At 41.8% G+C, this 27,664-nt stretch overlaps 1 protein-coding gene and 1 long non-coding RNA gene across 4 annotated transcripts in view; one reads left to right on the top strand and one right to left on the bottom strand.

Moving 5' to 3' along the window:
• Window positions 1–519, bottom strand: part of LOC125167309 (uncharacterized) — a 62,094-nt gene extending 61,575 nt beyond the window's left edge. For both annotated transcript variants that reach the window (XR_007152754.1, XR_007152753.1), the window contains exon 1: window positions 394–519. This is a non-coding gene — a long non-coding RNA (uncharacterized LOC125167309). The remainder of the gene's footprint in view (window positions 1–393) is intronic.
• A 64-nt stretch (window positions 520–583) lies between these two features.
• Window positions 584–27,664, top strand: part of SHF (Src homology 2 domain containing F) — an 85,862-nt gene continuing 58,781 nt past the window's right edge. For both annotated transcript variants that reach the window (XM_047861244.1, XM_047861246.1), the window contains exon 1: window positions 584–780. The gene's annotated coding sequence lies outside the window, so the exon portion shown is untranslated. The remainder of the gene's footprint in view (window positions 781–27,664) is intronic.

Here is a 27,664-nt window from a genome sequence, read left to right on the forward strand (position 1 = left end):
CCACGGTACGCCTCCCAGGACGGGCAGCTCTTCCCACCACAGCGTGTCCAGACCATTTCCGCCCCTCACTGGGAAAGGCCCGCTTCCACACCCCGCTCTTGCTAACTCGGAGGTCGGGTTCCTGGTGGGGTTTTGCCCGGTTCCGCTGTACCTCTTACAACTTTTCAGTCTATTGTGCAGGCGGCGTTTCTAGGATCTATGGTATTTCTTTACTGCCGCCGAGGTTTTCTTTGAATAGGAGGCAGTCAGAATTAGAAAGCCGGTCCTCCCTCTCTCTCCAGTGTCTTCCGTGTTCACTGCGTGTTGGCCACGTTTGTAAAGCCCAACAAACTGATTCTCGTAACCGCGGGCTGAGCTCCATGATAATAACAGTAGCTAATACTCCAAACTTACTGTGCGACAGCTACTATTATAGACGTTTTGTAAGAATTGGCTCCTTTCTCTGTAAGGTAGATGTGTATTATCCCCGTTTTACAGATGAGGCAACCAAGTTACAGAGAGGTTAAGTATCTTCCTCGAGACCAGCTCTTAATGCAGCTAAAAAGTGGCAGTTAGGATTAGAACCATGTAGACTCCGCTAAGCTAAACCCACTGTAATAACTGCCTCTGGGACCCTAGAATAAATCCTGCTGCAACTCAAGAAGCAACTTTTGAGACTTACCTCTTCCTCTGAATCAGGTCTAGAAAACATGGAGGAGGAAGGGTGAGGATGGGCAAGGCCAAGAGATTCTTTGTTTTGGCGCTATGTTCTCTGAATTGCTTGGTGAATTGGAGGATAAGGTGGATTCATTACGTGGATATACAGTGTGTGGATATCCTTTTGAAATCATTCTTTAAAAGTAAATTACTAAAATATTAAGGGGTAAAAACTATTAAATGATCTTTTATTAAAATGGGAAAAACGGGGCGCCTGGGTGGCGCAGTCGGTTAAGCGTCCGACTTCAGCCAGGTCACGATCTCGCGGTCCGTGGTTTCGAGCCCCGCGTCGGGCTCTGGGCTGATGGCTCAGAGCCTGGAGCCTGTTTCCGATTTTGTGTCTCGCTCTCTCTCTGCCCCTCCCCCGTTCATGCTTTGTCTCTCTCTGTCCCAAAAATAAATAAAAACGTTGAAAAAAAAATTAAAAAAAATAATAAAATAAAATGGGGAAAACATAGTAAAGAGTTTTAAGGAGCAGGATATTCTTTAGGGGGTTGTAAATAGTATTTTTGTTTCTGTATTAATATTTAAAGAGATATATAGTAGCTGTGCAAATGTTGGGGCGGGGGGAGGCTTGCCCATTAAGGTTATATGTACCTTTCAAATGATTGAGTAGTCACATAACAGTCACATAAATCTCAGCTCACTTGTCGAAATTCCAGAAGCAGAGCTTTTCTCCACAAGTACTATTACTCATCATACCACATTACATCATATAATTTATAGAATGACTTCCAGGAACAAAAATGTCAAAAATTTATTTGATATGATATTTATCATTTCAAAAATAAGTTCAGGGAAAGTCCATAGACAATTTCAAATATTATTATTCAGTAAGTTTTCCTTATTAAGATACAGTGAACAAGATAAACATTTTTATTAAAGATCTTGGTAAGTTGATTGTAGAGCAGGAATTTAGTTAGCTTTACCAATAAAAAGGTAGTCTGAATAAGGAATGGTGCAGAAATGGATCAGTCTTAGGCACAGTAGTCTACTTAACCACTGAACTCATTTCCACTTAAGGACTAGAAAATGATGGTGATCTTTGGAGAATACTGAAATGAAAAGGCAGAGGAATACATAGCTGTTCAATTAATACAGAGCAACAAAACTGTGTCAATAATGTTATGTAGCCAGAGGGGAAGCCTTCAGCAATGACTAAGTGAGTAAAAAATGTATTTTTCCTTTCATACCTCAAGTTAAACCAGTAAGGAACTTTGGAAGATGTGTTAGGAGAACTAGTTTCTTTCCTGTCTTCTTCCATGCTTCATACTTAACTCTGCCACTGTTGGGAAACTCACTCCTCAAGCTTTGTAGCAACTAGGTTCATGCTTTGCCAAGTAATTTCTGTGTGGGCCTCCATCATAAAAGTTGAGTTAGGTATCCTCAGGTCTCTTTACTTTTGAGGGAGAGAAGATAGAGACTGAGGCTTAATGTCTAGTATTGATGGATTGGGTAAAAGTTCTTCCTTCAGATTCTGAATGTTAATGGCCTTCATTATGGAGACATAGGCAAATAGTTAATTCTGGTTCTGAAGGAAGTGATATAGAAACACTGCATTTTTTTAAAGTTTATTTATTTTCAGAGAGAGACAGAGAGCATGCAAGGTAGGGGCAGAGAGAGAGGGAGAGAGAGAATCCCAAGCAGGCTCTGCATTGTCAGTGAGGAATCTAACTCAGGGCTCGAACCCACGAACCACAAGATCATGACCTGAGCTGAAATCAAGAGTCAGATTCTCAACCAACAGCCACCCAGGCTCCCTGAAACACTGCATTTTGTTCATCTGGGCATAGTATACATGAACGATGTGACTATAACTCACTGTGAACAAAATGGCTATTTTTTATATTATTCTTTTACTACATTTGGCCCTAATTTTGACACAGAGCCACAATAGGATCAACAGAAGAAAAAAAGAAAAAGAAAAAAAAAGGCCAGGTCAAGATTATCCAGCTCAGAATTCTAACAATGGACCAAAAGGACTGAATTGGAGAACTAGATTGCCTTCCCTGATGTTAACTTGGAAATTCAATAGGATAGCATCCTATAACTTTAACTGTATAGAGCCAGGATAGTTAACATGATACCTCTATTGTGACTGTCATTTATTTGCTGTTGGCTCAAAAATCTACATCTTCAGCTCTGATTTCCTATCCTGAACTCTAAACTGCAATGGTCTTTATCTCTACCTGGATGTCCTGGGTATCCCACAAGCATCTCCAGTCCCACCTGTCCAAAACTGAATTAACTCATCTCCTCCCTCACCCACCCCAGAACGATGCTTTGGTGAATGAATAGTACCCCTTTAGACTCAAGCCAAAATTAGAGAACATTCCAGATCTTTTCCTCCGTCACCCTTCCTTCTCACTCATCTAATTAGTGGCCAATCATACCTGGTCAATTCTACTTGGTTCAATGTATCAGGCACCTACATCCTTATAAACAATTAATACTGGTTGTCTTAGGTCTGGTTCCCTAGCAGGAGAGTCTAGAAGAGGATTTGGGATGCACGTGATCTATTGAGGGAATGAGTTTCAAGAAAAACCTACTACAAGGGAGGGATAGACGCAGACTAGGGAAAGGAAAAGAGCCCGACAAGCAGGTAGTCTCAGGTAAAATCTAGTTTGGCCTGATCCACAGGTAAGGTACTTGAAGCATTAACCACACAGCAGAATTACGCCCCTTAAGGCAAGGGAGCCAATCTCTTATACCCCTCTAGCAGTCATTGACTGAAGGCAGTCGTTGGCAGGGGGTGGTCATCATAGTTTGTTTTCTGGGTGAGGTGGCTGCAGTCAGTGGTGGGTAATTCTCTAGAGAAAGGGTCAGCTATGAGTTGTTAGCATCCACAGTCACTGCTGGGGATGGGGGCTACCACTTGGTGACAGGTGATCCGGGCAGGACACCACATTGTCTACCACACCAGCCCTTATCATCTCTCATTTGAACTACTACAGTAGCCTTCTTGTTGGAATTTCTACTTCTAGACCTAATTATTTTTAATTCACTATCCAACCAAAATGATTTTTCCAAAAAGAAAATCTTATCATGAAGCTATTCAAAAGTATAGAGGAAAAAAAGCAAAACTCATGAACATTTCACATCAACCCTTCATGTTAAAACCTTATACCACCTTCCTAGTCTTACTTCCTAGAACTCTTCATCCACCTACACTTCATGACTATCTCACACTCGCGCGCGCACACACACACACACACATGCAAGTCTTGCACACATGCACACACTAACCTTTGCTCTAGAAATATCAAACGCAAACACTTCATACTTTCTCATGTTACCATGCTTTTACACTGTTGCTTGATCTGTCTAGATCTTTCTCTCCCTATTGCCACTTAGCTACCTGAGAAATTCTGGTTCCTTTCCAGAAATAACTGTAGCAACACCTATAAATTTATTTCGCCAGACCCAGCCAAAGCTCTCATGGTACCAAATTATGGCATGTGTCTCACTGTACTGTAATTGTGTACTTAAGCACATGTCTTTCCAGTTAAAAATAAGCTCTTCATTTTACCTCCTGGGACTGGCCTGAGGCTCAGGCTCAATAAATGTCAGTTGTTGATCTTTCAGCTTTATCACCCCTTGAATAACATGTTCCATTAGTTTAACACTCACTGTTTCATGTGATCCTACCTCACACGCCCCAAACTGTCTTCTTGAGGCTCCATGACATATCCCCTTCTTTTAACATTGTCGAATTTGGTAGGCAAGCCCATGGTCACTCATGATTTTACTAACTTCAATGTCATTTTTCATGAGTCTTCTGCAGTCTAACTAATAATTTATATTTGAGCTGAGTAAGTTTTAAAAACTGAGTACAATTCCTATAGATGAGGAATGAGAAAGTATCCTTCAAGACTTAAGAACCAGCATGGACAAAGGCAAAGGAATGAGAGTACTGGTCAATCAGAGCACTAACTACAGTGTCAGGAGGACAGAGGGGTGTGATGGAGAAGAGACTAGAGACCAGTGGGTGTGGAGCCTTGAATGCCTCCCTGACTGAGATGCAGGGCACAGCTGTGTAGTCAGAGGGTGCTTAAGTCCTGGCTCTGCCACCTCTTAGCTGGTTGATCTTAGGTAAGCATCTTAACCTCTCTGAGCATTGCTTTCCTCATTTGTAAAATGACAATGCTATGAAAAACTTTAAAAATATGTAAAACCCAATTAAAATTTTCTGACTGAATGCTAGCGGGGGGTGGCTGGCAGAAGGGATAGAGAGAAAGACCAATTCCAAAGAAGGGGAAGAGCTGGCTGGGACCTGGGAGGACTCTGTCATAGCTGTCCGTGGCCCAGCATGGGCAGATAGAAGCAGAAGGATGGAACTGATTCCTTGGTCAGACTGAAACATCAAAAAATGACTCAAAAGCTGCTGTATACTAAGGCCCAGCTATTGCCCAAGCAGATTAACTTCCTTATTTTTTTTAACGTTTATTTATTTTTTGACAGAGAGAGAGCGCGCAAGTGGGGCAGAGAAAGAGGGAGACACAGAATCCGAAGCAGGCTCTAGGCTCTGAGCTGTCACCGATGCGGGGCTCAAACTCTTGAACCATGTGAGATTGTGACCTGAGCCCAAGTCTGCCACTCAGTGGACTGAGCCACCCAGGCGCCCCAAGTAGATTAACTTCTTAGGAGAAGTTTCCCATGTGGGCTGAGAAATAGAAAAGTGGGCCTTTCCCAACTGGGAATCAGTTTGGGGGAGGTGATCCAGTGGTTCTGACTCTGTACCTGGCACAGAGTTGCTTGCCTGAGAGCTGACAGCACATGCAGATAGTAAATAAGCAGTACCAACCCCAAGAGCATTCACACCCATGGTAAGAATAACACATTGGTCTCTGTGGATGGTAGGACCAGAGAAGAGGAAATCCCAGGCCACTGCATGGCTCAGATGCACACCAAGATAATTGAGGAGCTCCTAGGGCAACCTACCAACACCTGAAAAACAAGAGTTTCCTCAAAACAAGACCTTTGAGGGATAGCACTTATGTTCAGTCTTTGTGTTTCCAAGTAGAAAGACTTACACTAGAAAGAGGTTCCCCCTGCTCACTCCTCTTTTGGTGTTTTATATTTGAGATGTACTAGGCAGACACTCATGTGAATGATGAGTTTGGGAGAAGGGACAGGAAATATAAGGCTCAGCCTCTAACTTCATCCTCTTTGGGACCCAGCCTGATCTCAGTATGCAAATATTTTAGTCTGTAAAGACACTGTTCCTGCAAGGAAAGGCCTGAGGTTGTCCTCAGCTCTTTGCCCTGGGCTGAAAAGTGCTATATGTTCTTCAACTTAGCTTTCCTCAGTTGAAAGAAAGCAAAAAGAAAAGAAAAGTAAAAAAAAGAAAAGAGAGGAAGGAAAGAAAGAAAAGAAAGAAAATAAAAGGAAGGAAAGAAAGAAAGAAGAGAAAGAAAAAGGAAAAAAGCTGACATTCCTTTTAATTTTTTTTTTAATTTTTTTTTCAACGTTTATTTATTTTTGGGACAGAGAGAGACAGAGCATGAACGGGGGAGGAGCAGAGAGAGAGGGAGACACAGAGTCGGAAACAGGCTCCAGGCTCCGAGCCATCAGCCCAGAGCCTGACGCGGGGCTCGAACTCACGGACCGCGAGATCGTGACCTGGCTGAAGTCGGACGCTTAACCAACTGCGCCACCCAGGCGCCCCAATTCCTTTTAATTTTTTAAATAATTTTTGAAATGGATAAATTACTAACTTTGTTGAAAATAAATTTGATTTTATTTTCAAACTATGAGAATATTTTTAAATATTCCCCTTACCCAGATTTCTAATTGTAAACATCTTATCACATTTGCTCCATAACTGTGTGTACATGCAATATAAACTTATTATGTTTATATATTATATATAATTATATACATGTATAAAATAATTAGCTGTGTTCTGAACCTTTTTTTTTAATTTTTTTTAACGTTTATTTATTTTTGAGACAGAGAGAGACAGAGCATGAATGGGGGAGGGTCAGAGAGAGAGGGAGACACAGAATCTGAAACAGGCTCCAGGCTCTGAGCTGTCAGCACAGAGCCCGACACGGGGCTCAAACTCACGGACCGTGAGATCATGACCTGAGCCAAAGTCGGCCGCTTAACCGACTGAGCCACCCAGGCGCCCCTGTTCTGAACCTTTTGAGAACAAGTTGTGTCCATGATGCCCTGTCACCCCTAAATACTTCAGTGTGTATTTCCCCAAATCAAGGACACTTTGCTGCTTACCTACCATATAACCCCCCAACATTAATAAAACATCATCATCTAATTCATAGACTTGTATGTCTCCCCCCTCCCCCATTCAAATCTCACCAACTTCCCCAACAACTTTTCTTCCTTTCTGGCACACTGTCCCTTCCAGGAGCACACGCTGCTGTTGTCAAATCTCTTCAGCCTCCTAGTCTGAAACTGTTCTCCCTTTTCCCTGCCTTTCATAGCCTCAGCAGTTTTACCTCTTATATCTGTGACAGTTTTAAAGAGTACAGGTTGCGGGGCACCTGGTGGCTCAGTCGGTTAAACATCCGACTTCGGCTCAGGTCATAATCTCACAAGTTTGTGAGTTCGAGCCGCACATCGGGCTCTGTGCTGACAGCTCAGAGCCTGGAGCCTGCTTCGGATTCAGTGTCTCCCTCTCCCTCTCTGCCCCTCCCCCACTCATGCTCTGTCTCTCAAAAATAAACAAACGTTAAAAATAAATAAATATAAATACATAAATACATAAATAAATAAGAACACAGGTCATATACTCTGGAGAGATGATCCTTAACCTTAGTCAGTTTGATGTTTCCTCACCACCACACTTGGGTCTGGCTTTCTTGGCAGGAATTCCTCAGAAATGATGCCATGTACTTTTTAAGGGTTGAGATGGGGCATGTGTTGTTAATCCATCTCACCACTGGTGGTGTTACTGTGAATCACCTGGTTATGCTGGCATCTGCAGTTTTCCCTTTGTAGCTGACTAGTACTTTGTGAGGATGTGTTGCAAAACTATGCCATCAAATCTCCAATTAACAATCCTAGCCTTCCCGGACAATGAACCACTACCTCATCTGAATGTTGATCTGAGTGTTCCTGCTACATGCATAACTGCTGCATTTATTTGTTGATAGCCTCCTGTAAAGAGTTTTCTCTCCTCCCCACTTATGCTTTCATTTACTGATATCAGTTTGGAGCCGTGGTTTTCTACTTTATTCACTGGTTATAATAAATTGCTATCATTATTTTCATGCATAAGTTGATCCACGTTGGGCTGATGGGATTTCCATTAAGGGGCTGCTATGATCTTTTGACATGTCTTCATCATTTTGTGAATACTTTCTTGCTTTGTGAAACAAGATATTCCAGGATTTTCTTGTCCAACGTTCCCTTCCCCAGCCCTGGAGTCAACCATTTCACCAAGGAGTCCTGGTATTTTAGAGAAGAATGGTATTTGAAAACAAGATCTGGCTACTAGAAGTGCTCATTGCTACTAGAGTGTCATGGCTTCTTGACTTCTCAGTAGGCAGACTTAGGAAGCGTATGTATGTATATACATATCCCTGAATTTAAAGGTTTTTTAAAAATGTTTATTTATTTTTGAGAGACAGAGACAGAGTGCAAGCAGGGGAGGAGCAGAGAGAGAGGGAGACACAGAAGCAGGCTCCAGGCTCCAAGCTGTGAGCACAGAGCCCGATGCAGGGCTGAAACTCATGAACTGCGAGATCATGACCTGAGCGGAAGTCAGACGCTTAACTGACTGAGCCACCCAGGCGCCACAACATATCCCTGAACTTATACCAATACTTCTAATGCCAGTACATTTCAGAGTTCTTTCAAACGTTGCCTCTTTCCATGTTTTACCTTCTCCAATGGTGAGAAACCTGGCTCTCTAATCCTGTATGTATTTAATTATTTGCTCAATCAATTTTCTTATTTGCTCATTGTAAACAGTCTCCCAACCATGTGGGTTGTCTCCTCTGCCTAACTGCTGTGTACACCATCTCTTCATTCTTGGGCACCAGTGGGCACGACATCGATGTGCTTCTGTGCAGCTTCTTCCCTTCCACGTCAGTGTGCTGTGTCCTTGGGTGTGAGTGAGCATGCTGCCAAATCACCTCCAAGCAGCTCACCACTCCCCACCTCACTACCTCTCTGCCAGGGAGGAAAGAAAATGACACGGAGGAGAAGATGGGAGGAGAAGGGACAACTGAAGGAGAATGGCAGATTTTCTCTCATATTAAAGATATCCATCTGACCAACTCCTTTGTCTTTCAGTTGACTCTGAACTGGGGCAGGGAATGAAGTGTTTTTTATGGACACCCTCCCTTCACTGCATGCAAAAGTCCAACAAGGGAATTTAATTCCCTGAGAGGCAAAGATTGATTTATTTTATATTTGGCTATTCCCCCACAGAGACCAGTCGCATTTTCACAAACTGCTTGAAATTCAATGTAAATTCATTCATTCTGCTGCTGGCTGAAGCTCACTTCCTCACCTTAGAAGGCACTATCTATCCTGATCAAACTACTAGCCAAAGTAGGTCTCTATAATGTGGAAGGGTGCTTGGGTGCTTTAAGTGTTTATTTGAGCTGAAGTGACATCCCTGACAGACAGAATTGGGTTGGTCAAAAGGCCAATGGTGGTTGGAAAACCAGGGAAGGAAGGGGAGAGATGCAAGGGGTGGGCATGGGCAAACAGCAGACAGCCTGGACTAAATCGAAGTGAGGCTGGGTGCAGCTGGGGTAAGGAGTACTGAGATCACCAGCCAGGGCTGTGAATGAAGAGGAAGGCTGAGCCACAGCTAGGAGCTTTGTGCACTGCTGTGATGCTCTGGAAAAGGACCCCCAGGCCTTCACACACAGCACTCAGCTTTCTGTTTAATGTTTGCTTCAGACTATAGCAAACCTGTCCTTGTAAGCTAGTGATGGAGTTCAGTGTCAGAGGTCCACAAAGGCCAGTAGGTACTTTTGGTGGTGGGCCTCTTAGCAGGCCCCGCCACCCACCTCACCTCCTTTCTGCTAGAACAGTGCTGCCCTTGTCTCTCCAAGGTAGGGAGTGCTGGTGGAGTCAGCCAGGGAGTTTTGCCACTTGAATTCTTGGTAAGCTGTCCTCCCTCAAGAAGGAGGGTGGGATGAAGCCTTCGCTGGCTCTTTTCAATCCAAGCCTATGGTTATTGGTAGAAGAGAATCTTCTGGGTTTTTAGTTTGTAGATGATTCCAACCTTAGTTGTTGTTTTAAAAATATTTTTAAATGTTTATATTTGAGAGAGGAGGGGGGAGGGGCAGAGAGAGAGGGACACACAGAATCCGATGCAGGCTCCAGGTTCTGAGCTGTCAGCACAAAGCCAGATGTGGGGCAGCACAAAGCCAGATATGGGGCTTGAATTCATGAACTGCAAGATCATGACCTGAGCCAAAGTCAGCCACTTAACCAACTAAGCCAACCCAGGCACCCCTCTCCAACCTTAGTTTTCAGTAGTGACAAATTATTTCCCCCTATACCCATGCTCTATTGATTATTTCAGTGGACTTTTGGGAGGGAATTGAGAGGCTTCCCTACTCTACCACTGTCGTGCTCAGAAGAGTTATACATGAGGAACAGGCAGAAGAGTCTTAGAAGGAGCAGTCAGAGAAGTAAGAGGAAACCGGAAGAGGTCAGGGTCACAGAGTTCAATGTGAAGAGGAGTGCTCAGCAGTTTCAAATACGTCAGTAAACAATAGACTGAACCTGGCAATCAGGAGGTGACTGAAGACAGTTGAAAGTACTATTTCGAAAAATTTACTGGAGCATAAGCTGAGTCTTACATGGAGAAATGGAAACAGCAAATGTGACTACCTTTTAAAGACATTTGTCAATAAACAGGCAAGGAGAGTGATGGGATACAGGTTGAGAGGGAGTAAGGTGGAGAGAAGGTTTTGTAGGGTTGAGCCGATGGAGGCAGGTGTGGATCCCAGTGTTGGCAAGCACCCGAGGCTCCCTGATCCCAGATCCCCACTGCTGCATAGCACAGTTTGCTTCATTCCTACTTCCAGGTTGCAGAGTAGGACCTGGGAAGGCAGGTCACCTAGGAGAGATCACCCTGATGTCCCCTCCAGGCTTTGTGACTTACAAATGTAACCTAGACCACATTGCATCTTGCAAATCATGGCCGGTAGTGCAACTGAGGGCCCAAAGAGTGGCTCTACAGAAGTCCTAGCAACAATGACAACAAACTAACATGTTGAATACATACAGTAGACCTCAACTGTCCTAGGTTTGTATACCTCATCTGTTCCTCACAACCTCTCTTTCATGTGGGGGTATTAGGACTCACATTTTATAGATGAGAAAACTCAGGTTAGGAAAGTTAAATTAGTTGTCCAAGGCATAGGGTTGGTAAGCAAGGAAGCTGAGGTTCAAAATTAGATCTTTCTGATTCCAAAGGCTGTACTTTTTCTCCTTGGGCACCTGAGGCCAAAATACAAGTGACAAGCAACATGAAACCTAAGGACAGACCACGAGTAGCCTAGATTCACAGACAGTATTGAAATATAGGACCAAATAGAGAGAAGTTAGGGCCAGAGAGGTTTGCCAGATAAAATACAGGATGTCCAGTTAAATTTGAATTTCATATAAACAGCAAATAAATTATTAGTATAATTGCATCCCAAATATCACATGTGATATACTTACACAAAAATTTTTTTTTTATCTAAAACTCAAAATTAAGGGTCCCTGGGTAGCTCAGTCCGTTAAAGCATCTGACTCTTGATTTCGGCTCAGGTCATGATCTCACAGTTCATGAGATGGAGTCCTATATTGGATGCCATGCTGAGGGTACAAAGTCTGCTTGGAATTCTCTCTCCCTGACCCTCCCTTGTGCTCTCTCTCTCTCTCTCAAAAATAAATAAACCTTAAAAAGTAAATTCTTTAAAAAATTAAATAAATTCAAAATTAATTGGGCATCCTGTATTTTTATTTGCTACATCTGGCAACTATGTGGCCAAATGTGAAATTACTAAAGAATTTAGGCTTTGTTTCATAGCTAATATAGACCTATTGAGGATTTTGGCACAAAGGAGTGACATTGGTAAAGTGGTACTTAAGACCAGCCAGACAACAATGAAATTCCAAAATATAAGAGTAGGATGGTGGAAGAAGGGAACAAGACTGATTAAGTATGGACAGATGAAGAACAAGGAGAAATCCAGTATGACAGGTTTTTGGTCTGGATGACCAAAAAAATGACAGCTACTGATGGAAAGAGAAATATCTAGAGGAGGAATTGCTTTGAAAATAAGTAAAAATGGACTTTGAGTTGATGCTTATATATCTAAATGAATTTGACAACAGGAAAAGTAATTAATTTAGCTTTTCTTCAGCACCTTCTTCCAAGTACCGCAGAGATGGGATGTTACTCCTCAACCTCACAGCCACACCCCCAGGTCCCTATGAGGACCGAAATTTTCTAACAGACAAAACTGGCACCACCAGCAGGTGGCAGCATCAGGATTTGAAGTACCAGACCTCGTGAATCAGGTCTGGGCTTATTTCCACTACTCCACACTGCCTCGGATTAGAGATCTAGAGCCATCCCCAGGGAAATTGCGGGGGAAGCCCTGACTGCTGAGACTTGAGAAGTAGGAGCTGAAAGAGAGGATACATTTGCTAAGAAAACATGGAGGACGGGGGTGGGAGAGAACTTTAGAGCATCTCTGACAGAGGACACAGAATGGGAAATGACTGGGAAGCTTGAGTGAGCCTAGCATTTTGAAAACAGCAGCATAATATGATGTTTCAAGAAAACAGGGAGAATGAGGATAGTGAAGCAGAATACAGGAAAGGCATATAGGTGCCGTGTCAGACAGGGCCTTCTGTGCCATGCCCAGGATCTTAGAATGATCCTATAGGCAACGGAGAGTCACTGAGCATTTTGAGCAAGGGGTCTGCATGAACAGATTTGTCTTTCAGAAGGACCATCCTTGTGGAGGTAGTGTGGGAGGTGGACTGGAGGCCAATTATGAGGCAGCTGTGACAGTCCAGGGGCAAAAAAGTGAGAAGAAAAGGCAGAGGAAATAGATGTTTGAGATAATCAATAGGACATGGAGAGGAAAGAGATGTGAGGTGACCAAGAGGCCTTTCCCAGGGTGACTAGGAACAGTGATAATATTTATAAAATGTAGAGGGTGCAGGAGGAAGAGCATTTTGGGAAGGAAGTGTGAAGTTATTCATCTTTGTATACCTACAACATAACTTAGGGCTGCCAGAGTAGACAAGCATTGTTGATTTTAGTTTGATTTTGGACATATTTAGTTTGAGATATCACTGGAACACACAGGTGGAAATGTTTGGCAAACTGTTAGAAATATAGTTTCGGAAGCTTTGAAGAACAATGAAATCCTGTGGATTAGCTTTTTAAAATCAATATATAAATAATGGAGTAAGAAAAGCCCATTGACAAAATCCCTGAAAATACTTAACACATAAAGAGCAAGTGAGCGGAAAAACAAAAACAACCAAATGAAGCAAACAGAGAATAGGCCGCCAGAGAGGTAGATGAACAAGAAAGTTCGGCATAATGGAAACAAACAGATGAATTTCAAGAGGTAGGGGTTTGCACACCCCTGCTCATGGCACTATTATTCAAAATAGCCAGGTGAAAGCAACCTAAGTGTTCATAGATGGATGAATGGATTAAGAAAACATGGTAAATACATACAATGGAATAATATTTAACCTTAAACAAGAAGGAAATCCTGTTATGTGTTACAATATGGATGTATCTTGAGGACATTATTTATGCTAAGTAAAATAAGCCAGTCACAGAAGGACAAATATTGCATGATTCTACTTATATGAGGTATCTAAAATAGTCAAACTCATAGAAGCAGAAATTAGGATGGTAGTTGCCAGGGTCTGGGGGGAGGAGGAAAGAGGAGTTGTTATCCAGTGGGTAGGAGTTTCAGTTTTGCAAGATGAAAAAGTTCTAGAGAACTGTTTAACAATGAGCATATGGTTAACACTACCATACTGTAAACTTAAAAATAGCTAATTTTTTTTTCAAATGGGAAGGGGTTGTTTTAGGGGTCTTGCTGCAAAGGTACTTGATGAAATAGGACTAGTAAGTGTGTGTACATTATATCTAACGATGAGGTTATTATTGATCACTTTAGTGGGAGTATTTAATACAGTAGTTTGTGATGACAGTTAAATTGCACTTGGCAGAGGAGCGAATGGAAGGTGAGGAAGTAGAAAGAACAAGTAAACTGTGCTTCTGCAAGTTTGGCCACAGAGGATGTGGATCTTTCCTGGGTAGCACGACATTAAGGGAGGACAGATTTAGGGCTCCCCTTGCTTGTACTCATTCTCTCAGGGGTCACAGTCCCTTACTGAGTATTTTCTAATGCCTGAAAACAGTCATTTAAAACATTTTGTCCACTTTCCTAATTGTTTACTGTGGGAGGACATTTCTCGTCCCAGTAATGATTTATGGGCAGAAGTGGGACTCTCTTTTATGAATTAAAAAAAATTTTTTTTAATGGAGAGTGAAATCAGAAAAAAATCACCTTCCAGATCCTCCCTTTTTCAGTATTTCCCTGGAGATCCCAGAAAGGTGAACTTTTATAAGCTCTAGTAGGTAACATTCACATTCTGCATCCTCTAGAACAGGGTCCTGACAGCACCTGCCCGGGCAGTCTAATAATTTGGCATCCTCCAAACAAGTATTTTAAAAATATTTTTGGTGGGTGGGAGGCTCACTTGCGGGGAGGAAGGGAGTGAGGACCACTGCTACTGGGGAACAAGAAGATGCTTGGAGTCCAGGGTTCAGACCACCTACGCCTCCTCCTACAGTGAAGACCACTCTGTCTAGGCAATTCTGCGCACAGGCAAATGGAAACTGAAACCACCCCGCAAGCAGTAGGGACTGCCTTGACAAGACCTCCAGCCAGCCCAGACCACCCAGACCAGTTTGAGTGTGAACCCCAACTCATGCCTGAGAAGATGGACCATGGGGTAACCTCTAGAATGACTGACAACTGCCTTTACTTTATTATAATTCTAAAATCTTCATCCAAGGAGGAGCATAAGCTCCATTTACGTAACATACGATGTACGTATAGACATGTTTCCTAAAGGTGCATACATGGCCTTATGCCCGCCTCTGCTTATGATGACAAGGCTTCCCTATCTAAATATTCATCCTGGTCCTAAATAAAAGGAACCCATTCACCCTTGCTTGGCAAAGTCATGGCTTTGCGAGTTATTCCCTGTGATCTCATTTGCTGCAAATACAGTTTCCTTTGTGCAACAACCTACCTGGCATAGTTTCTATCTGTGACTCACCAAAGAGCAAACTCATATTGGTTCAGTTACACTATGTCATTATCCTTGTTGATTCTTTCTCCAGTTGTGAGCTGGTCTTTTTGTTTAAAAAAATGTTTTTTTGATATTTATTTTTGAGAGAGAGAGACAGAGCATGAGCAGGGGAGGGGCAGACAGAGAGGGAGACAGAATCTGAAGCAGGCTCCAGGATCTCTGCTGTCAGCACAGAGCCGGATGTGGAGCTCGAACTCACAGACTGAGATCATGATCTGAGCCGAAGTTGGATGCTTAACTGACTGTGCCACCCAGGCGCCCCAGTGTGAGCTGGTCTTTAATTGGGCATAACCCTTAACTGTCAAAAGTTTTGTGTCATATCATGTTTATTTCTAGAAATTCTGTATCTTATATAAGAATTTTAATCTCAATTTGCAGGTGATTTCTATTTGCACAGAGACTAAAGTATTAAATTATTGGGAGAGTTAGATATTAGTCTTGAAAGGCCCACTTCCTACAGCCACATAAGTCATGGACTGCAAAATTTCAAGGGATGTCTGGAGAGAGATGCGTGGAAAATGATTTAATTTTATTTGTGGTTGGTTCCTAAGTGATTGCTTTGATGTTATGATTACACATGTTTTCTTACATAAGCATATAACTACGGGGACTCAGATAATCACTAATGGCACCATAAGAAATTGCTTCCTCCATGATTGGTAATGAATAAAAATTGTGGGTTGAATGACTGAAAAAAATAAAAATAAAAATACTTTTAATGTTATGCAGTGAATATAGAAGCTTATTTTCTATTATAAAGTTTAATCTTTAGTCTTTATGCTGATAAACCGTATGTAAAGTAACCCCCCCAGCCTTTCTTTTGAGCTTCCTCAAGTGAAACTGCACTTCCAAAAATGCATTTACTAATATGTAAGTGATATAGAAGTACCAGCTTCTGAAGGACACCCTTTATTTGCTCTTTCAGGGATATATGAATGAAAAATCATCAGTCTTACTTTGTCTGAAAATATCGTTAGCTCTCCTTCAGTTTAGCTAGGGATAGCAGTCTCATTTGACCATTATTTTTCTCAGTACTTTGAAGAATTTATCCTATTGTATTTTGGTCTTTAATTATGCTGATGAGAAGTTCATTGTCCAATTGTGTCTTTGTAGTTAATTTGTCTTTTCTCTCTTCTGTTGGAATTTTGTTCTTTGTGTTTGGAGACCTAAAGTTTTACTACAATGTGTCTAGCTATGCATTTATTTTGAGTTATCCTGCTAAGGACCTGAGGACCCATGCCTTTCTTCATCTTGATGTTAATCCCAATTACGAGAACTCTTATCCACTACATTCATTGTCTTGTGTATTCTTTTTCTTTTATTTTTAAAAATTTTTTTTATATTTATTTATTTTTGAGAGACAGAGACAGAGCACAAGTGGGGGAGGGGCAGAGAGAGAAGGAGACAGAATCCCAAGCAGGCTCCAGGCTCTGAGCTGTCAGCACAGAGCCCAACTCTTGAACTCACAAACCGTGAGATCGTGACCTGAGCCAAAGTCGGAGGCTTAACCGACTGAGCCACCCAGGCACTCCTTGTGTATTAGTTTTCTACTGCTGCCATAACAAATTACCAGCTTAAAATGACTGAATATCCTACAATTCTGTAAATGCAACACAATTCAGACGTGCATCACATGTCTCACTGGACTAAAATCAAGGTGTCAGCAGAGCTATCCTCCTTTCTGGTGGCTCTGGAGAGAATCCCTTTCATTACCTTTTTCAGCTTCTAGAGCACTCCCTATCCCAATTCCTTGGTTCATACCCTCTTCCTCCATCTCCGAAACCAGCAATGTAGAATCTCATTGACATTTCTGTTGTTACATCTCTTTCTTTGTGACCACAGCCAAGAAAGATTTGCTTTTAAGGATTTGTGATTACAATGGGCCCACAGGGATACTTCCAGATGATCTCCAAATCCCAAGATTCTTAACCTTAATCACATCTGCAAAGTGCCTTCTTCCTTGTAAAGTAGCATATTCACAGATCCCACGGATTAGAAAATAGACATCTTTGGAGGATCACTATTTGGTTTATCACACCTTTAGACACTAGCTCCTAATACCACAGTCTCATCCAATTTTTGCTGGTGTTCCCAAGAATCTTGAATTCTCTTGCTCCAGCTACCTTGTTGAGAGGCTTGGCTACCATTTCTACTACCAGTGCTGTGAGAATGCCATTCCTCCAGATGCAATAGTCACTGACGGTAACCACTGATGACCACTTATGATGGTGGTCATCTGGAGCCTTTGGAGTCCCAAAGCTACATGGAGGTGAAGAGAAAGAAAAAAGAAAAATGGCCTGTTCCCTAGCCTTACGGCTCCATTTCCTCCCGCCCACTGAATTTTGGTATATAATGAATAATCTCAGTCTCTTAAATTTTTTCATGAGTTTATAACTTTTTCTCTTTATAAAACTAAACCTTCTTGTCATGATCTCATGGTTCATGAGATTGAGCCCCTCAATGGGTTCTGTGCTGACAGCATGGAGCCTGCTTGGGATTCTCTCCCTCTCACTCTCTGCCCTTCCCCCACTCTCTCACACACACACACTCTCTCTCTCTTTCTCAAAATAAATAAACTTTAAAAAATGAATAAACCTAAACCTTCTTTCCAAAGACACTCAAAACTAGACCATTGGTTTTAACTGATGGATAAGCCCCATTCTATCCCCCATACTTATTATCTCCTTTTTCTCTTAATTCTATGTCCCTGACATACCTTCCCAAAATGCCTGCTAAAATAATGAAAGTCCTTGTGCATATCAGTTCATGCCCACAGCTTACCAAAGTGCTATTACTTTTCCACAGATTCTCTAAACTGCCAATTTCTGAATACATTTGGAGATCAGTTAAGACACCCCTCTATAGAATGATTGAGTTGATGAATCTCCCACCTAAACACCATTCGGTGGGGGATTCACTCCTGGGTTATTTTCCTACAATGTACATTATTCAAAAGAACGTGACATCAGAGATTATCTCAATCTTCTATCCTACCTAGAACCAAAGTCTTTTCAAATCTGGCTCTGCTTCACTTTTGTCAAGTTCCTTCCTGTATTATTCTGATCCCCACATATTCTCAATTGTAATGATTTTGGAATGTAGGTGAATCCCTTCTGCATAGGACCTGTACTTCCCTGCTTAGGCTGTGCAGAGCTCTAACACCAGTTATCAGACTGAAGGCAAAACCGGTGATGGAGGCATGTCTTGAGGAAAACAAGAGTCATCTTGCAATGAATGAATCTATTTCAGGTGAGTTCATATATGGTCTCCAGGCATGGGGAGGTTGTTTTCCTCTGTTAAGAGGAAATGGTCTGCTTCTTTTGGCTAAGAAGATTTAGGGACAATTGGGAGTTCAAAGTTCTGAGGCTCATCCACCCATATATTTCTTGGCCAGGTGTTAAGGTCTCACATTTTTCCAATCTGGAAAAGACTTTGACATGGAAGACCTATTGAAACTATGCATTCAATCTCTTTTGCAGCTCTGCCACGCTAGATCTTGAACTTAATTTTCAACAGTGTCCAACTTACTGCTGCAAGAGATGGGAGTCTCCTTTATGTTTGCCACAGAAGTCCTCTGGCTTTCATAATGTTCTTACACTGGCGATTAGCTGCTTCAAGCTGTTGTTGTTGTTTTGCAAGACTTCTAATGCTATTAAAAGCAACCAGTCTATTCCTCAATTCTTATCATTATCATTTTTCCCATACCAGTCAGGTACAGCATCTACTGGGTACCCCAATGCCTTATCTTCCACCTGCACCTCATCTCACCTTTACTGTAGGTGAAAAGCTTGGTTACAGTAATGCATGCCACTGCATAGCAGGAATTATTATCTCACTTGCCATCAAGAAAACCATTCCTATTGCTTTCAGATAGGTTGGCTGTTCAACTCCTAAATCCCATTTTGAGGGTCTGGTCTTTTTTTTTTTTTTTTAACATTTATTCATTTTTTTAAAATTTATTTTAACGTTTATTTATTTTTGAGACAGAGAGAGACAGAGCATGAACGGGGGAGGGGCAGAGAGAGGGAGACAAAGAATCTGAAACAGGCTCCAGGCTCTGAGCTGTCAGCACAGAGCCCGACGTGGGGCTCGAACTCACGGACTGCGAGATCATGGCCTGAGCCAAAGTCGGCTGCTTAACCGACTGAGCCACCCAGGCGCACCAACATTTATTCATTTTTGAGAGTGAGAGAGACAGACCATGAGCAGGGTACGGGCAGAGAGAAAGAGGGAGACACAGAATCCGAAGCAGGCTCTAGGCTCTGAGCTGTCAGCACAAAGCCCGACGTAGGGCTTGAGCTCACAGACTGTGAGATCATGACCTGAGCTGAAGTCAGACGCTTAACTGACTGTGCCACCCAGGCACCCCTGAGGGTCTGCTCATAAAGACCACTCCTGGTACGAGCATTTTTAACTGAGGGTTCTAAGAAAATAAAGCTGGAAACAAAAGATTATGTGCAAGTGTTTTATTGATGGATGCAATTCTCCCAGGGAAGTACATGTGAGAGAAAACAGAAGTGAAGTAGTGAAAAAGCAAAAACAAACATAAGGGATGTATTACCAAGATGGACATAGCTTCATTGCAAACAAAGCTGATTGTTTCATCTTACAGGGCATCTCCAGAGAGTACTTACAAAGCTACTGCTTCTCAGAACCATCCACCACACAGGAGGCAGCGTTTACAATGCTGGCTTCTTTCTGTCTGCAATCTCATTGGTTAAGGTTTACCACACCCCCAGACTTTAACTCCTCAACACTTCTGGATTGTTTTACCCAGCCCCATCAGGTAGCTTCTTGGGAAGCTAGAGCCTCTGCAGTCTATTCTGGCCAATTTTCAGGTGCTTTGGTCCCTCCTCCTAGTCAGTTCTATATGGGGGGGCCAGATAGCAGCAGGGGCTATGGCTATGGCTTTATGACAATTGGATGCCTCATAGGGTTTTTGTGAGGACTCAGTCAGGCAATACCCAGTATCAGTGGCTACCCATAGTTCAGCAAATGTTACTGCTATTATTAATAGTAATTGAGATTTGTGTGTGTGACTATTATGTGATATGACTGTTATGAGCATTTCTCCCACCCCTTCTAAGACTTTATTAAGCACCGCTGGACTCCGTCAGCACTTTGATACAGAGGCAGACACATGTGAGTGGTTCAACAATGCCATGGGCTGTTGTCTACAGCAGTAGGAGACAGACAAGCAGCCAAATGCATTTACAACAAATTCATAATAATGGTGGCCACCAGCCAGGCGGGATGCAGTTATGTGATGCAGCTGAGCATTTTGCCTTTATAAAAACATGACTATCATAATGCCTTCCATTGTCTAGCTACTCTAAAAAATTATTTTAAACATCTAACTGGTCTCTGAAATCCACTAAGGAAATAAATTGGTATTGTTTTTTGTTCTATAAGTTATAGCCATGTAGCTGAAGGATAATTTCCCCATTCACAGAGTCATAGTTTGCTTCTAAAACCATGAATACAGGAGCCCTCCATTGTAAAATATCTGAAGGATAATATGTTCTTTGGGAAATTTTCTGCATCATCCTGAGTTTGGTTAATCATAAATGAATATCCTTCACTTAATGAATAATTCAAATCAGTCTTGTCACCATGGAAAAGGGGTTACCCTCCTCTAATGTTTCTTTATGAGGCATTCAGTGCCACAGACATAAATGTTTACTTCCCCTGAGGGAATGACAGCTCTTGACAAGTAGAAATATGATTTCAGCAAAGAAATTACTGTTCTCTAAGTTAAAAATGGCTTCAATATTCCTGTTTGGATTCCTGCTTAAAATATATGGAAAGGATTTTTATAGTCAAAGTAAATCTCTGTACTTTTGAATGTGATAAACATGAGCCTTGAGACAGTGAAAAAGTGAATTTGGGGAATTCAAAAATATGCCTTTGCCTTTCTGGAAGCAAGAGTTGAGTTTTTAAAAATAAAAACTGATAGAAGTTACTCAGTCGAATGAAAAATGTAAGCTTCTTATGTCATGTAATTCTTCTAATGTAATTTCTTATGTCATGTTCTTCTTGTTGATGACTAGTGCTTGAGTGTCTCGTATTTGTTTTGAATTCATTTGATGACCTAGTCGTCTCTTTTCCCTGATCTACATCATCCCCATCACCTAAGAACAGATTTGGTTTCATCAATTCTGATCTTTGGCCTTGTGCCCTAAACATGGCAGGAGGCTCCTGTCTGGATGCTTCAAGCCATCCCGAGCAGCCTCTAGCTACCAGCCTCTAGCCCCTTCTGAGACTATCTTTGGTCCCAGGAAGAGTGGTAGGACTTGCACAGGATATGGAATCAGGTGTCATCAAAGTTGCAGAGAAATATAAGGAATATATGGTAGAATTCTGCAGGAAGTATTGAACTTTAAGTTGGAAGATATTAAAGAGAAAGAAAGCCAGGGAACAAAGGAGAGAACATTCTTTAAACATCTTTATGTTCCAAGTGCTTCAAGGTTAAGACATTTAATCTCCACAACAACACTTTAACAAAGCCATTATTATCTTCATTTGCATAACTGAGAACAGAGGCTCTGGGAGGTTAGGTGCCTTTTCCAAAGTCACTTAGGTATAGATTTCTTAGGGAAAGTCAATAGTTCTGTGTGGTGATCGTGTACTTGGACAGGTGGCATGAGACAGTGGTAAGAAGAAGATTGGAAAGCTAGATATCATCCAGAGAGTGAAAAGCCTTAATAAGCCATGTCCTTTTTCCCTATACAAGGCTGGCTTAGGTCCTTGTTAGCTTTGTAACCAAAAGCAAGTATTTAACCTCTGTCTGGCTGATTGTCCTTGTCTTTAAAATGGAGGGGGTCTGGACCATGACACCATCACACCTACCACAAAAGGTTTTGTTAATTTCAGTAAGTTAGTGTAAAGAAAAGAAATTCAAACAGAAAAGTGCCATACAAATTCTACTCATTTCTCGTCATTTCTAGTTGCAAAAATTTACAATCCAGCTGGGAGGACATGACATACATACAACGTACACAGAATAAATAGAGTAACCACAGAAGTGTAACTTTAGGTTTAGCTGTCTTGATGTCCCAAAAGTCATCCACTGGAGAATCTCCCATCCTATAAGACTTAATGGAAATGGTTTTGCATCAGCGTCCTAAATGAGAATCTCTGTTGACTGGACTGCCTATACCACACCATCAACACCGCACACCATCTGAATTCTTGAATTCTCCAAAATACCACTGGCAGTGGAATATATAGAGAGTGGACTTTTATTGAAGATTTGAGGGCAAAGTTGTTGGGGTTAAGGCAGGGTAGATATTAGGTACCTTTGTTCTCTCTCTCTTTTTTTTTAATGTGTATTTATTTTAAGAGAGAGAGAAAGACAGCATGTGCAGGGGAGGAGCAGAGAGAGGGAGAGAGAGATTCCCAAGCAAGCTTCATACTGTCACTGCAGAACCCAACGCAGGGCTCAATCCCATGAACCATGAGATCGTGAACTGAGTGGAAACCAAGAGCCAGACACTTAACTAAGTGAGCCATGCAGGTGCCCCGGTATCCTTGTTCTTAAATGCCCTTTGCCCTATTCTGCCTATGAGAAGTCCTCACTGGCCATCTCTTCACAAATAGCCCTAGCCCAGTATCATTTTGCTCCATTTCTTCCTTTTTTCTTTTTTTTTTTTTGCCTTCCCATTTTCTACCTTTCCACAAACCTATTCATATTATACTTATGTAGCAATAATAACTAACATGGATTTAAAATCCTATTTTGGGAGTGTCTGGGTGGCTCAGTCAGTTAAGCTTTTAACTCTTGATTTTGGCTCAGATCATGATCTCATGGTTGGCAAGTTCAAGCCCTGTATCGGGCTCCGAGTTGATAGCACAGACCTTGCTTGGGATTCTCTCTCCCTCCTTCTCTCTCTGTCCCTCCCCCACTCATGTTCTCAATCTCTCTCTCTCTCTCTCTCTCAAAATAAATAAGTAAACATTTAAAAAATAAAAAATGTTATTTTGTACCAGGAAGTATAAGTGCTTTATCTGTGTTCTTTGATTTGGCAGACATTGCCTCTCCTTTTGTTGTGTCCCAGGTATTCAAGCCCAAACCCTTGGAGTTTCATCTTCTTTGTTCTTCACAAATATTAAACAACTTGTGTGTGTGTGTGTGTGTGTGTGTGTGTGTGTGTGTGTGTGTGTGTGTGTGGCACAGTGCTAGCTCCTATGGCTTTGGTAACAAAACAGATTTGCTCTCTGCTCCTATGAAGCTCCACACTCAGCTGATAAAAGCAACTTGTTGAATGAAGACAATTCTGTCTTTGAGGAAATTGCTAGCTTGAATAGCAATCATTTTTTTACTTGCTGCAACAGAAGCCAACAGTAAGACAAATAGCAAAATGAGACAAAAATACAAAAGATGCCACACAGCAGGACATGATTGGCACACAAGTAGTTCAGAAAGTATAAATACTTTAGAAACTGATGAGATCATTTGGGTTAAACCTGTGGGCCTGGAATGGAGAAGGAAGGAAGGCAGGAAGGGCTGAGATGCTATAAGAGTGGACACAGTGATTAAGAGTAAGGCCTTTAATTTTTTTTTTTAATGTTTATTTATTTTAGAGACAGAGCACAAGTGGGGGAGGGGCAGAGAGAGCTGGAGACAGAAGCTGAAGCAGGCTGCAGGCTCTGAGCTGTCAGCACAGAGCACGATACGGGGGTCAAACCCACAAGCCATGAGATCATGACCTGAGCCGAAGTCGGACACTCAACCGACTGGGCCACCCAGGCGCCCCAAGAGTAAGGGCTTTAGAATCAGTCACACCTGGGCTCAAATCCCAGCTCTGTCACTTACTATGTGACTGTAGGGAGCAAGTTAATTTAATTAATTAAGCAACTTAATTTAAGCCTCTCTTTCCTCCTTTGAAAAGGAGGAAACTCGGAAAAGGGCACCTGGGTGGCTCAGTCAGTTGAATGGCTGACTTTGGCTCAGGTTAAGATCTCGTGGTTTGCGAGTTCAAGCCCCATGTCGGGCTCTCTGCTGTCAGTGCAGAGCCTGCTTCAGATCCTCTGTCCCACTGTCTCTCTGTACCTCCCCGACTTATGCTTTCTCTTTCTCTCTCAAAAATATACAAACATTAAAAAAAGAAAAAGGAAAACTGGGATAATACTAGTACCTTCTTCAAAGGGTTGTTGTATGGATTAAATGGAGGGAAAAGAAAAAAAAAATGTAAATCTTGTTAAGCAATGCCAGGAGTGATAAGTGCCAAGCAAATGTTCATGTATAAAGAAACAAAGCCTCTCTATATAAGGTCCTCACACTTTACTTGTGAAGAGAATATCTGGGGCACCTGGGTGGCTCAGTGGGTTAAGCATCCGGCTTCAGCTAAGGTCATGATCTCACAGTTTGTGGATTCAAGCCCCATGTTGGGCTCTGTGCTGATAGCCCAGATCCTGGAGCCTACTTTGGATTCTGTGTCTTCCTCTCTCTCTGCCCTTCCCCTGCTCTCACTGTCACTGTGTCTTTCAAAAATAAATAAACATTTAAAAAATTTTTAAAAAAAGAATATCTTTGGAGCACCTTACCATTTACACAATATGGTTTTTTCACATGCATTAATTCAAATTTCTAGCAGCTTGTAAGGTACATATGATTATCATCACATTCAATATGCAGAAATAGAACTAGACTAAGACCACTCACATGGCTGCATAGGGACTCTGGTCAGGACTCCAGATCTTCTGGCTCCTAATCTTTGTATTCCTGTCTTAAAAGGCAATTATTCCCACAGAGGCGATAGCCCTTTAAATGCTTGACAACCACTAGCTTAGCCAAGGGCTTTCACTAAGGGTAGATCAGGAATCTAAAGGTGAGTCAGAAGTGGGAGTCAAACACAAACTTTGCCTACCTCAAGTCTCTAGAAATAACTGGCCAAATATAAGCCAATCTAAATGTCCATTAATAAGGAAACACATACCTTAGCGTACCTCCTTATATGTAATACCATGTAGCCAATAAAATAAACGAGGGAGATCTGTATGTACTGGCCTAGAAAGACGGCCCCACACATAAGCAAAGACGTCAGGCTGTGGAACAATATGCACGAGACGCTTTCCAGTGGTTAGAAATCCGACTCCACCCATTCAGTGACCCAGTCTGCCACTCTCCTCCTTTCCTCAAGCCCAAGGTCTCCTTTCCACACTGATACCCCACATCCCACCAGAGGCCCCCTTCCACAAACCCCACTTCTCCGGTCCTCTTTTCTCTTGCCCGCTCTCCCTTAGCCTCCACCCTTTTCTGCTTGAGAATCCTGTACCTGAGCTGCGGGTGTGGGGTACGGGGAAAGGTTGCGACTTCCATGCGGAAACCTGCCGCAGGCGCTCTGGCGCCTCCCAGGACGCCGAGTGGCATGTTTGCCCCGCCCCCAGGAAGGAGCCCGAGAGCGTTTGGTCTCTGTTGCGCGCCTCCCAGGAAGGACTGGGCCGCCCAGTCTTCTTCTGACCAAATTACTTTAGCCTTCTGAGGGTGCCTCTTAGCGCTAGGAGTCAGCGTAGCATTTGCTGAGATCGAGTTCAGTACCAGATTTTCCTGCTCGCTCCTCCCGCTTGTGAGACTGTTTTTGCAGGTGATGGTGTTGTCAGGTTTCCTGCTATTGCAGTGCGGTCCTATATGTGCGAGAGTTTAGGCCAGATTTTCTTTAAATAGGAAACGGAGAATCAGAAAGCAGGCCCTTACCTATGCAAGGAGATATAGAGCTTTCTCCGTCCCGCATTCTTCCCTGTGTGGGCTAAATTGCATACATAACTCAAATCAATAGTCGTGAACTCAGTTCTTTAAGTAGTAATAATAGTAGTTAACCCTTACATTGGGCTTAACAGTGAGCACTATTTTGATCCCTTTAAAACCTCACCTAGGTAAAACCTTTACCTAGAATGCAGGTTCCATTATCCCCATTTTATAGACAAGGATGCCAAAAACACAGGAAGTTAAGGAACTTGCCCAAGATCACCCAGGGCTAAGTGGCAGAGCCCCAGTCAGAACCCGGCCTACTGTCCAGTACCACCCACCACTGCACTGCACTGCCTCTCAGAAAGAAACCAGGCTAGGGTAAAATTGTTATTGTCCAGGTCAAGAAGCAGTTTATTGGCGCTTCGTTTTGTTTTATGTCAAGTTTGGAAAATATGGGAGAAGAGAGAGGAGTGGAGACTGGAAAGAAGACCAGGAGGTTCTGAGCTCAGATAATTGTAAAGAAGAAAGTAGATTAGCTATGGGAACATACAAATACCCATATCCATGTTTAATATATCTATATCTATCAGATAGATAGATAGATAGATGTGTGTGTGTGTGTGTGTGTGTGTACTTTATTGAGGAGAAATTCACATACCGTAAAATTATTTTAAAGTGAAAAATATGTGATATTTAGGGCGTTCACAATATTGTGAATATTGACAACATTTCCACCATCCCAAAGTAAAACTTAACATTCTTTGAATAGTCATTCCCTATTCCTCCCTTCCCCCAGTCCTTGGTAACCACCAATCTGTATTCTGTCTTTATGGATTTATCTATTCTGAATATTTCGTATAAATGGAATCATACAAAATAGAATCACACAATAATAAGACTTGTGTCTGGCTTCTTTGAATTAGTATAATGTTTTCTAGGTTACATCATGTAGCATATGTATCAGTACTTCATGCTTTTTTATGGCTGAATAAAATTCTATTGTATGTATATAACACCATTTGTTTATCCATTCAGCAATTGATGGACATTTGGATTGTTTCCACATTTTGACTATTATGAATAGTGCTGCTATGAACGTGCCTGCACATGTACTTGTTTGAATACCTGTTTTCAGTTCTTTTGGGCATATACCTAGGTAGGAGTGGAATTGGGGGGCCATGGGATAATTCTATGTTTAACTTTTTAAGGAACCCCTGCATCCTTCTGAAACTCATTCTTAAGGCTATAGTATTATTCATATTATAAATAATATTAGATATATGAAATATATTAAACATTTTAAATCAGAGTATATCAGACTTGGCAATGTTGATATTAAGATCAGAGAATTCTTTGTTGTGGGGACTGACTTGTGCATTTGAGGATGTTTAGCAACAATTCTGGCCTTTACCCAGTAGATGTCAGTAGCATTCCCCAAGTTGTGGCAACTAATAAGGTCTCAAGATATCACCAAATGTCCTCTGCGTGGCAAAATTTCCCCCTCTTACCACTGAAACCCATTGTTTTAAAGGATTCTCTGTATACGTGAAGCAAATTTGTCACTAAAACAAAACACTCAAAGTAAAGGCCTTTAAGAAATGTATGTTCCTTGCAAGTTTGCATACAGGAGATATTTTTTGTTTACTGTGTAATAATGTTAAGGAGTTTGCAGGTTTACATACAAATGTGTGACAACCAGAAAATTGTATCATTAAATATTCATGTAACTTTCATATGTACCGTTTGTACCATAAACTCAGCTCATCCACAGAACCCTAAGAAATATAGCTTTTTATCTCAGTATGTTATATACCAAACCACATTTACAGCAATCACTGTGTCACATAATTTTTGAGTTCTAGGCAATCACCATTCTGCTTTCTGATTCTCTGCTGGACCTTTTTTTGTTTTAGATTCCACATATAAATGATATCA

This window comes from Prionailurus viverrinus, chromosome B3 (genome assembly GCF_022837055.1).
Source record: "Prionailurus viverrinus isolate Anna chromosome B3, UM_Priviv_1.0, whole genome shotgun sequence".
In the NCBI taxonomy this organism is placed as follows: Eukaryota; Metazoa; Chordata; class Mammalia; order Carnivora; family Felidae; genus Prionailurus; species Prionailurus viverrinus.